Genomic DNA, 10,741 nt, shown 5'->3' with positions numbered 1-10,741 from the left:
CATATTTCTTCTTTCAATTGAGGAATCATTTTTATAGCGCAGACACTCGGTCCACCAGCCTCTGCTTGAGTGTGTTCAGAATGCTTTGTGAGGCAGAGAGTCCTTTGCATTGTTGCATACTGTTACTTATTAGACTGTTCTTTTTTTAAAATAAAACAAAATAAGCCTCCTCATAACTTCTGATGATTGATTCTACTTCTGAGCATCCTTTACATGTGACAGCCTAGCCAATATTTGAAGATTCATGCTGACTTCTTTCTCTTTCCTACCCCAAAGAGTTGACTATCTTCTACCCTAAATCTTCTCAAATTTTCCAATAGTTACTTAGAAGACCTATTTAGATTCTCTTCAAAACTTGTTCCCCTCATTTGAATGTTCTATCTATATCCTTTTTTAATTAGGGAGCCAGACCTGGACACTACATAGAGCTTGACCTGTGTATACTAGAAAGAGAATTCAATGTGATATAGCTATGATGCTCAGTAAGAAAAATGGCTGATTCTTGGAGATGGTGGGTCTGGGACTTCCAGAAAATAAGTTGTTTTTTTTTAAAAAAAATTAGAATTCTGCACAAATGATAGTGAATCTTATGCTATCTCATGAAATACAGTTTGTAGACCACCTGCAATCAAACGAACTGAGATTATCTGTTAAAATTTAAGAACGAGGGTTCCTATCCTAGACTATTGAATCAGAATCGCTAGGTGTGGAGTCTGGGAATCTACATTTTTACTAAACTTTCCTGATATTTCTTACATACACTGAAATTTTAGAACTGTCGATATGGTGATTAATAATACAGGATTTCCCAACTTCAAGCTCTGTGATTTCTCTAAGCTTTAGTTTTCTCATCTATAAATAAGGATAATATCTCTTTAGAGGATGATTTATTAAAATGATATGTATGTGTAGCAGACACTGTTGCTTGTTCATTCAATTGCCATTTTCCAGCCCATCCTTCTCTTCTTTGCCTGTGGAGCCCAGTTTTGTTTGGGTAGGGTGGTCACTTTTCCATGTGTTCAAGGAAATGAGCCAGGGGCGAATTGTGCGCAATTGGTCTAAGATGATATTGGTGGTCTCATTCTCCTTGCCATTGATTGGTTTAGGAATGGGTAAGTGATTTGATCCTGGATAATGAAATGTGAGGGAAATCCATCTGTAGAGACTTTCTGGGTAGGGTTTTACCAACCAATAGAAAGAAATATGTAGAGAATGTACTTTTCTAGATGTTAAGGTATCTGTGTGGCACCTGGAATATTGTAGCCATTGTGCAACCACCAGGGGAGCTATTACCTGCATGCTGAGAATGGCAGACTTGTGGGATGGATCCTCCATGATATTGTTATGCTGCTCAACCAGCCAACTCTGGGACCAGCCCCTCCTCACCAATGGTTATGAGATAGGAAACCCTACTGCTTAAGCCTGTTTTAGTTAGGTACTCTTACTTGCAGCCGAAAGCATTCTAATGTACATGGCACATAATGCTCTTAGCATAATGCCTAAAGCATAATATTTGCATAATAAATGGCAGTGTCATTTTATTAGTAGTAGTATAGAAATATTGGACTTGTCTATTAAATTTAAGGCAGGGATTATAGTGTCAATCCTATTACAAGACACATGTCAAAAATATTTGCTTTAAGTTTGCATCAATTCTCTTTAGTTTCTACTCTTTATTTAGCCTGATAAAATCTATTATACGATGTATATCAGCTCTCTTTCCTAGCCTCCAGTTTTATACAAATATGACAAATTTTTCAGCTTTTTAAGTTTTCATTTAAATTTGGTGTCCTTTGAAAGATGATTATAATTTGAATAGAAAGAGAAAGACTTCTGTGTTGGTGGTTAGAACACACCATGACTGAGGATTATTCTGGGAACAGGACTAATTTCATGATTTGTCACAGGTGGTCCCAAGTTAAGCCTTGTAAAGGCATTTGGAAGACAGAATGTGGATTGTAAGGAGTTGGAAATTTATCCCATAAATCCCTGGAAGTTTTTGTCTGATGAGGCATCTGAGGCAGTTGGCTGAAGTTAGATGCCTTGCCCAAGGTCATTCAATGATGGTGTGACCAAAGAGGGATTAGAATTCACAGTCACAGTTCCTGGAATTCCTGTGCATGAGTGCAGTCTGCTACGTGATGTTACTTGGGGGCAACAGTAATTACTGTGGCAACAATATCTCCAGAGAACAAGGGGAGGGACAATGGTGGAGGCAGAGTCTGGTCCGACTCTCTTATTTTGCAGAAGAAGAAATTGACATCTATAAAGGTCAAAAGACATGTCCAAGGTCACATGGGCATCACGTGGCAGATAAAGACTTCTGTCTTATAATGTTTGACTTCCTGATTTTCCCTGTATCATTTCTGCTAAATTTCTTTAAAAACTCTCTTTCTAGAATTTTATAACATGAAAGCTGCAAACATTTGGCCAAATTATAAAGTAGACTGCATTCTCTTATTAGATCCATTGCTTTATTTTGATTTATTCTACTGTCTTATTGTATCAGAACGTCCTGATTTCTTTGGACTTTCTGGCAGATGTGCTAAGCCAGTGCTTACTTTCACGACTGATTTACCAAGCCTATTATTCAATATGTCCATAATGTAAAGAGGCTGACTCTTTTGTGGCTCTAGAAACTAGTGATATTACTTTATACTAAAATAGCATATATGAAAATTCAGGAACCATTTCTCATGACAGAACTATCATTATAGAGCACCAATTATGTGTTAAGAATCGATCTTGGCATAGCACATGCAATATATCAATTTTGTCATTATAAAAAAGCTGAGTAAGTTCATGCTACTATAGCAGGTAACACTGGGCACATACCCAGGCACTCAGAAATGAATGTTCACAGCTGTTGTCATCATCGGTGTTGTTATTCTGGCTCCATGTGAGGAATTAGGAGGGCAGAGTTCTACTTTTTTTTATCCTCTATAAATCTGCATTCTTACTTTCCTCAATAAGTCACACAGGTTTTCTGGACTTCCGTGTCATGAGAGAAAGTCAAGAAGAGAGTATATGTCCTTGTGCATTACAGTGCTAGGTGGAAAATAGTCAGAGATAAGAGAGAATACATGACTCCCACCCTGGGCTGGGTATTATAGACATTCATGATGCTTTTGTGAGCCAGATCTGAAGCCGAACTGCCATGTTCCTAAAAACGACTACAAAAGTCCTTTGTCTTGTTTGTGCCCATGGGATTTTAATTTATCGAGGGAACCGAGTGATGACACAGAGGGGACAATACTACTGAAAGAAGAATTTATTATTCTTCGCCAGAGTGGGCATGCATGCCACACAGGGCCACATGGAGAGCACCAGTTTTGGTCACGAGGCAGAAAGGAATGAGAAGAAAGCCCGAGCCAATGCCTTTATTGGGTTTTCTGCAGAAAAGGCAAAGCAGGGCAGAATAAACAGCCAAGATTGGTGAGTTTCAATAATTCTGGCTGGCTCTGGGTTACAGGAGTGGTCTCTAGGTGCCTCTAGGATGATTCAGAGCAGACGAATCTGGCATGGTGTGTGAAAGTTAGATAAAAAAGGTGGTTGGGGGATATGGACTCAGGATTGCTTGGTTTGCATATGAAAGTTGTGTTCATGCATAAGATGCTATCTTCAGGAATTAGCTGGCCCTGGGAGGGGCACTCTTTTCCCAGGTCTGTAAGGTCCTCAAAATGTCAAAACACCATAAGACACAGAAAATTTTTGAAGAGATGATTAATACTCCCTTTTATCTGGTCCCTACTTTCATTCCCTGATTCCCTGACCTTTAAGGTTCTAGATGAAATCATAGGCATCAATATCAAGGGCACAGGTCAAGCAGTTTTTGGTAGAAAAGCAAGACTTGTATCCTCTGGTGGATGATGCTAAAAATCGCCTGTAGTGTTACACAAGTAGTGTCATACAATCTGATTACAGTCTATGTGGAGAAAAGAAAAAGAAAGGCAATGATTAAGAAAAGAGTTGGGAAAGAACCTCCTGCAGCCCACTGTATCTTTGGCAGTGCTGCCAGGCAACCAGCAAATTCATATCAGCCTCGCAGCTGCCTGTTGCTGATTTAGAATCTTCGGTTTGCCATTTTAGAAAGGAGTCTGTTATAACTACAGATTTCACCATGTAAAATGAGACAAAGGCAAACACCACCTAACTCCCACCTACACGAGAGTATTTCTGTTGTTAATTATTTACTGTATCTGATTTTCTTTTATGGCAGCTATTTTTTCTTAGCACGTGTATAAGATTTAAAAGGCTGAGTCAAATCTCATAGTGTAGTAGTTTATAGCTACGTGTTAACTGATGCACATACTCCTGAGCCTTGAGCTAATGTATTACAGAATTATAGTTCATGCTTATCCACGCTTGTTGCCAAATAAACTGGAAACCCAGACTTTGGGCCTGTTTTATTACCATAGACTCAAACCTGGTCTCCAAGACACCATTCCTATTGTAATTTATCTTGCCTGTGTTAATGGATGACTTACTGGTACAGGTCATTGAGTGTTTGATACAGTAAAGCAAATCTTGAGAACAGAGTATTGAAAAGATTATATTTATTCTCAACACTACACAAGAATGGTTTCTTTCTTTCCAACAATACTAGTCATATACGTTGCTTGGATCCCTAATATGATCTCCAACTATTTATTGAGCACTTAATAGATTGTAAGCTCCTCCGGGCTTGTTTATAGTTTTATATCCTTCTTATGAGCAGTTAGCTATATGAGGCAGAGGCATACTCTAGAATCTAAAATGAATAGTTGATTAGATAATTGTCTTACCATAATGTTTCTCAAGGTATACTGCATGGTCCACTGAAGGTCTAAAATGATTCATCTAATGTGCATTGAATGAATTAATCAGACAACACAAGACTTTTCTATTCTGAAGTTCCTGGATTTTCACTATTACATACTATGGCCTACTTACGGGTAAACATATGAGTTTGTTAAAGGTTTCTAAAAGTAGGTATTCATATTTTTTTGTTGAGTTTGTTGAATATTCCACTAGAAAATTCTAGAGTACGTTGAGTATTCTACCAAGATAACTTGCTCATATGCAATACTTGACAACATTGCAGAATTCTCATTGCATGTGCACATATGCAGGCAAACAGCTGGTCCTTCCACTGTGTATAGGAAGGGTTTTTGTAATCAGCGCATCACAGATTTTACCTTGAGTTGACCATGGTTTTCAATTGTACTATCCTTGATTTAAGCAATATTTTTCAATTTTTAGTTTTTTAATCTTTGTTATTATTGAGTTTTTTTTTTTTTTTTATTAATTGGAAAGTGGAATTGGGTAGAATAAATGGACCACAGGAACTTTTCCTTTGCCTAAGCTGTCCCTAGTCGAAAAATTGGAAAACTACACCTCTAGACCTGAGATTATAGTGTTATGATTGATGTGCTCAACTGTGAGCTACAGTGCAAACAATTTATTACTACTGATAATTGAAATATCGTTTGTGAATATTTTATATTTCTGTAGAAGTTAATGAGGATTCAAGATTACTCCTGTAATAATACTATTCTTGCTCACAGCTTTTAATATGCTTTCTTGAATGGAAGAGAAAGGGGGAAAGAATTATAAAACTGGAAATTGTATCTAACCTGAAGCTATTCGGTCAAAGCCACATCCTGCAGTGAGTGACTTGCTGATAGTCATAGTAATGGCAACTACCAATGACTGCAGCACTTATGAGCTGTGAATTTATGGCTTTTTAAGTTTTTTTAAAAAAATAATTTCTTTCTCCCTGATTTTGAGATGTGAGTTATTGAGGGCTTCAAGGATGTTCCCATCTCCCTGGTCTACATTGTAAATTTTGTTTTGGCATGTGTGGTCATTAATACAGCATTCCATTTTCTTTTAAATTTTATCTGTGGCAAATTTGTAATATAGAAGAAGGCCAGGGAACTAATATGATTTTCTAGGACTGTCAGTCATGATTACCAAACAACATGCACCCAGAACGAAGTTGTACCTGAAAATTTATGCCACCATTTTTATTGTTTATCAAAAATTTGTACATAATAATTTTTTATCTTAAACAAAGATTTATGTGTGCTTATTCTTAAATAGAACTTACAACATTAAATGATTTAACGAACATTTATTCACACATTATGTGCTGGATGTAAAATTATCAATAACATAGACATTGGCTTGTATCTCTTGAAGTTTGTATTGTGCTGGACAGGTTGGAGGAGGGGAGACAACAGTGAAGGGTGGGAGTGAGGGATGGGGCCAGGACTATAGATAAGTAAATAGACAATTACAATTTGTGGTCTTATGGGGGCACATGAAGAGGGGCACATAACCTCAATTTGAAAGAGTCATGAGGAAGTTTTTAAGAAGGAAAGTTGCATATGAGTTGAGATGCAAAGAATGAAAAAACAAAATGACTCATGATATTGCCTATAGGAGATAAGTTCATAAAAAAATCAAAATATAGTTTAAAATTTAAAATTTGATTTACTATGTTTTCTTGTAAGGTATAGATATATTTTCTCTTGTAAGAACTTTGGAACCTTTAAATATCTGATTTCATCACTCACATGCTTGTAAAATGTTTCTGAATTCCATGCTCCATTCCCATCTAAAGCAAAGTGGCAACATTTATTTTACTTGCCATAAATTAATTTTAAAATTTGCCATAATTTGTATATCCCCCATGGGAGTGTGCCCTGAGTTAAAACAACACCGTTATGTGTATCACAATGAGAAAAGAAAATTGAGGTTTGTTCATTCTACGATGACTATCTATTGAGCACTTACTATGTACCAGGCAGTGTTCTATGTGCTGGAGACAAAGCAGTGAACAAAGCAATAACTCTGCACTCATAGTACTCTTATTTTACTGTGGAAGATAGATAAAAATAAGGTAATGTACAAAATGTCAAGTAGGGATGAGTATTATTTTAAAAGGCAGATAAAAAGTTATGGGGTAGGAAGAGACTATTTGAGATGGGTTAATGGGTTAATTGGAGAAGCTCCTGTAATAAGGTGACAATCCAGCAGAAACTGGAATGAAGTGGAGGAGAAATAGTTTCCGAATGGAAGAAACAAGTGCGAAAGTCTTGAGATGGGACTATGCTATATTTAAAATTGACTGCCAGAGGGCAGGTAGAAAGTGATGTGATGGTATAAGGAATAACATTTGAATCTGATATTTTTAGGAGGGAAAAAGACATTTGAGTAGTCTCTCAACTTTCAGATCTCTGTAAAGGAGCTTTAAAATTATGCCTTAGAGAACTTAACAGTTCTGCTTAGAGTCTAGATCTTTGGTTCATATGCCCCAGAGTATTTTTATTTCTGTTTCTAATATTTCACACATCTAAAATTGTTCTCTTCTGCCTTCACATTCTGTTTGTTTGGGTGGATGTCAGAAAATAGAAAGATAGGTATTTTTGTTAAAAATCGCTGCTTTTCTCCTCACACTAGCTACACATATACTAATCCTAGCTCGTGTTTAGCACCCTCTTTCTGCACTTTTCATAGGTCAGACACCCAGATCTCAGAGATGTTAAGCAAACTCCTCTCTTAGTCTGCTCAGGTTGTCCAAATAAAATACCATGAACTGGGTGGCTTAACCACAAAAATTTATTTCTCACAGTCCAGGGTGCCAGCATGGTTGGATTCTTGTAAGGATTCTCTTCCTGGCTTGCAGATGGCTGTCTTTGTGCTGTTTCCTCGCAGCAGTTTGAGAGAAAGAGAAAGGGGGCAAGGAGAGAGAGAAAGAGAGAGAGAGAGACAGACAGACAGAGAGAGAGAGAGATAGAGAGAGAGAGAGAGAGAGAGAGAGTGAGCGCACAAGTTCTCTTATCTTTTCTTATAAGGGCACTAGTCCCATCTTAAGGGTCCTATCCTCATGACCCTATCTAAACACAAATATCTCCAAAGGTCTCAACTCCAAATACCTTCATAATGGGGAGGGGGGCTTGGACTTTAACATATACATTTGTGGAGGATAAAACTCAGTCCATTGTTCAAGGCGCATGGTAAGTGGAGAGTCCAGGACTCAAGCTTGGAATTTTAGTTTCATGCTCAGCACTCTATCACATTGCTATGTTTTTTAAAAATAGGAAGTTTGGTGATTAGTGGAACTGATCCCATTTATTCCAAAATACTACATGAAGCGATGACTTATGCCTAAATATTGGTTTCCCAAACAAAATATTTCTGTGACTTTTTCTATTACTCTCAGCCCACTGGTCCCTTGCATCTTGTATGCAGGAGGACTCATTATACAGCTCCTGGATAATCAGCTTAAGTAGTTTCTTTATCTATGAGTGGAAACAAGTAACTATGGAAGAAATAAATCCACAGTAGTAACAAGTGTCAATATTGACCATAGTTGCTCATAGAGAACACACCTGTTCAACAAGAAAAATGCTTCAGGTACCTATCAATGTTTTCCCAGCCATCGGGCAAACAATATAGTCAGTTTTAATATAAAAAATGATGCAGAAATCTTTTTTAAACTCTAAGGAAAAGAGGATCTGTCTTATATGTGGAGCTGCTGAGAGGGTAAGAAGTAACTCAAGAACCAGTGTACACTGCTTTGTCATTATAAGGGTAAGTACTACCTACAATGGAGTCAACCTAGAGGAGAGTAGGGCTGTGACATTATTTGAAGACCTGGAGCAAGTCATACCTGAAGCCAGGATGTTTCTCCTTGCTTTTTTTTTAGTTATACGAATCAAAGAAATTTGAGCAAAATTAAAAATTTTTCCTTTGTTTGGAACACTTAGATTGGGTTACTGTCACTTGCAAGTGAAAGAATATTTTTCATCTGATCCTCTGCTGGCATCTCCCAGCAGGATACTACAGCATTCAAAGAAGGAGAGAGGATGAAAGGAGTCTTGTACCCCTCAATTGCTAAGAGGAAAAATTTAAATGCTGGACAAGATGAGATCATCCAAAGTACATGAATCAGTTAGGTCAGTTTTGTGAGTTATGAAACCTAAGTCTTTTTTTTTTTTTGCCTCTTTACTACAAATAGAATAGAATCCACCACAACCATGTCTAATCTGAGCAATGCTCTCCAAAAGTTTTAGTCATGCAAAGTCTGTGTTAAAATAAATCTTTCAAAAAATACATAAATTGTACTTCATTAAAATAGAAAACTTTTGTGCATCAAAGAACACTATCAACAAAATGGAAAGAAAACCTGTAGCATGAGAGAAAATATTTTCAAATCATATCTATCATAAGTGATTATATCTAGAATATATAAAAGAACTCCTACAACTAAACAACGTTAAAAAACCCCTCATTTAAAAAATGGGCAAAAGACTTGAATAGACATTTCTCCAAAGAAAATATACAAATGGCCAATAAGCACATAAAAAGATGCTCATCATCTCTAGTCATTAAGGAAAGACAAATCAAAACTACGATTAAATATGTAAGCTGACAAGTTCCTTGCAATCTGTGAGGTCAACCGGGGGCTGCCTTGCCTAAAAAAATAAAATAAAATAAAATAAAATAAAAAAATAACAGAAAATACCAAGTATTGACCAGGATGTGAAGAAATTGAAACCCTCGTCACTGTTGGTGGGAATATAAAATGATGTAGCAGCTATATAAAATGATATGATGGTTTCTCAAAAAATAAAATGTAGAATTACCATATGATTCAGCAATTCTACTGCTGCATACATACCCAAAAGAACGGAAAATAGGGACTTGAACAGGTAGGTATTTGTATGCTTATGTTCAGAGCAGCATAAATCACAATAACCAAGGAGTGAAAAGAATCCAAATGTTCATCGATATGTAAATGGATAAACAAAATGTGGTGTGCACATACGATGAAAAATTATTCAGCCTTAAATAAGAAGAAAATTCTGACCCGTGAACCTTGAGGACATTACTCTAAGTGAAACACCTCAGTCACAGAAGGATAAATACTGTATGACTCTACTCATGTGAGGTACCTAGAATAGTCAAATTCACAGAAACAGAAAGTAGAATGACAGTTGCCAAAGGTTAGGAGGTGGGAGGGATGGGGAGTTGTTCAATGGGTATAGAGTTTCAGATTTGCAAGATGAAAAAGTTCTGAAGATCCATTTCACAACAATAAATATATTAACACTAAGGGGCTAAAAATGTATAGTAAATTTTATATTATGTATATTTCACCACAATAAAAATAAAATAAAATAACTAATATCTTCCAGAAGAATGGTGTTTTAGTGAACAAGCAGAAGACGCTCAAATCTTAATTAGTTGATATTAGAACAATGGAATGGGAGAGACGATTGACTGTCATGATTCAAATTCATTAAGAAAACTAGGATTATTAAATTCAACTAAATACAATAATAGGGTCATTTTCAAACACTGAGTCTAACTGCATGAGCTTTCATCTTTCACTGAAGGCTGAGAAGGAGGAATAACGGGTATTGGTTCCTATCTGAGACCCCTTAGTTCTTTGTATCTTCATTAATTAACTGTTGTAAGAAGGAAAAGCCTGTTTCCATTTTTAGCATAGCAATAGCTCTGCAAGTTTTGTTTAATTTAACTATCTAGATTCTTCATTTCCTCTAATGTTTTTAATGTAGTCAACATGAATTCAAGTTTGACTAGGCATGATGATCAGTGTTTCCATGCAGGATATTCTGTTAGCTTTTCTGGCTTGATTCAATCTCAGCTCTTCTCTGCTTTGTTCTCTACTTCAGGAGGAAGTGATTGTGGACTGTGTCATGCTCTAGCGTCTATCAGAATTTGACCT

Source organism: Pteropus alecto, unplaced genomic scaffold, assembly GCF_000325575.1.
Source record: "Pteropus alecto unplaced genomic scaffold, ASM32557v1 scaffold76, whole genome shotgun sequence".
Lineage (NCBI taxonomy): Eukaryota > Metazoa > Chordata > Mammalia > Chiroptera > Pteropodidae > Pteropus > Pteropus alecto.
Note: the sequence above shows the minus strand (reverse complement) of the source record.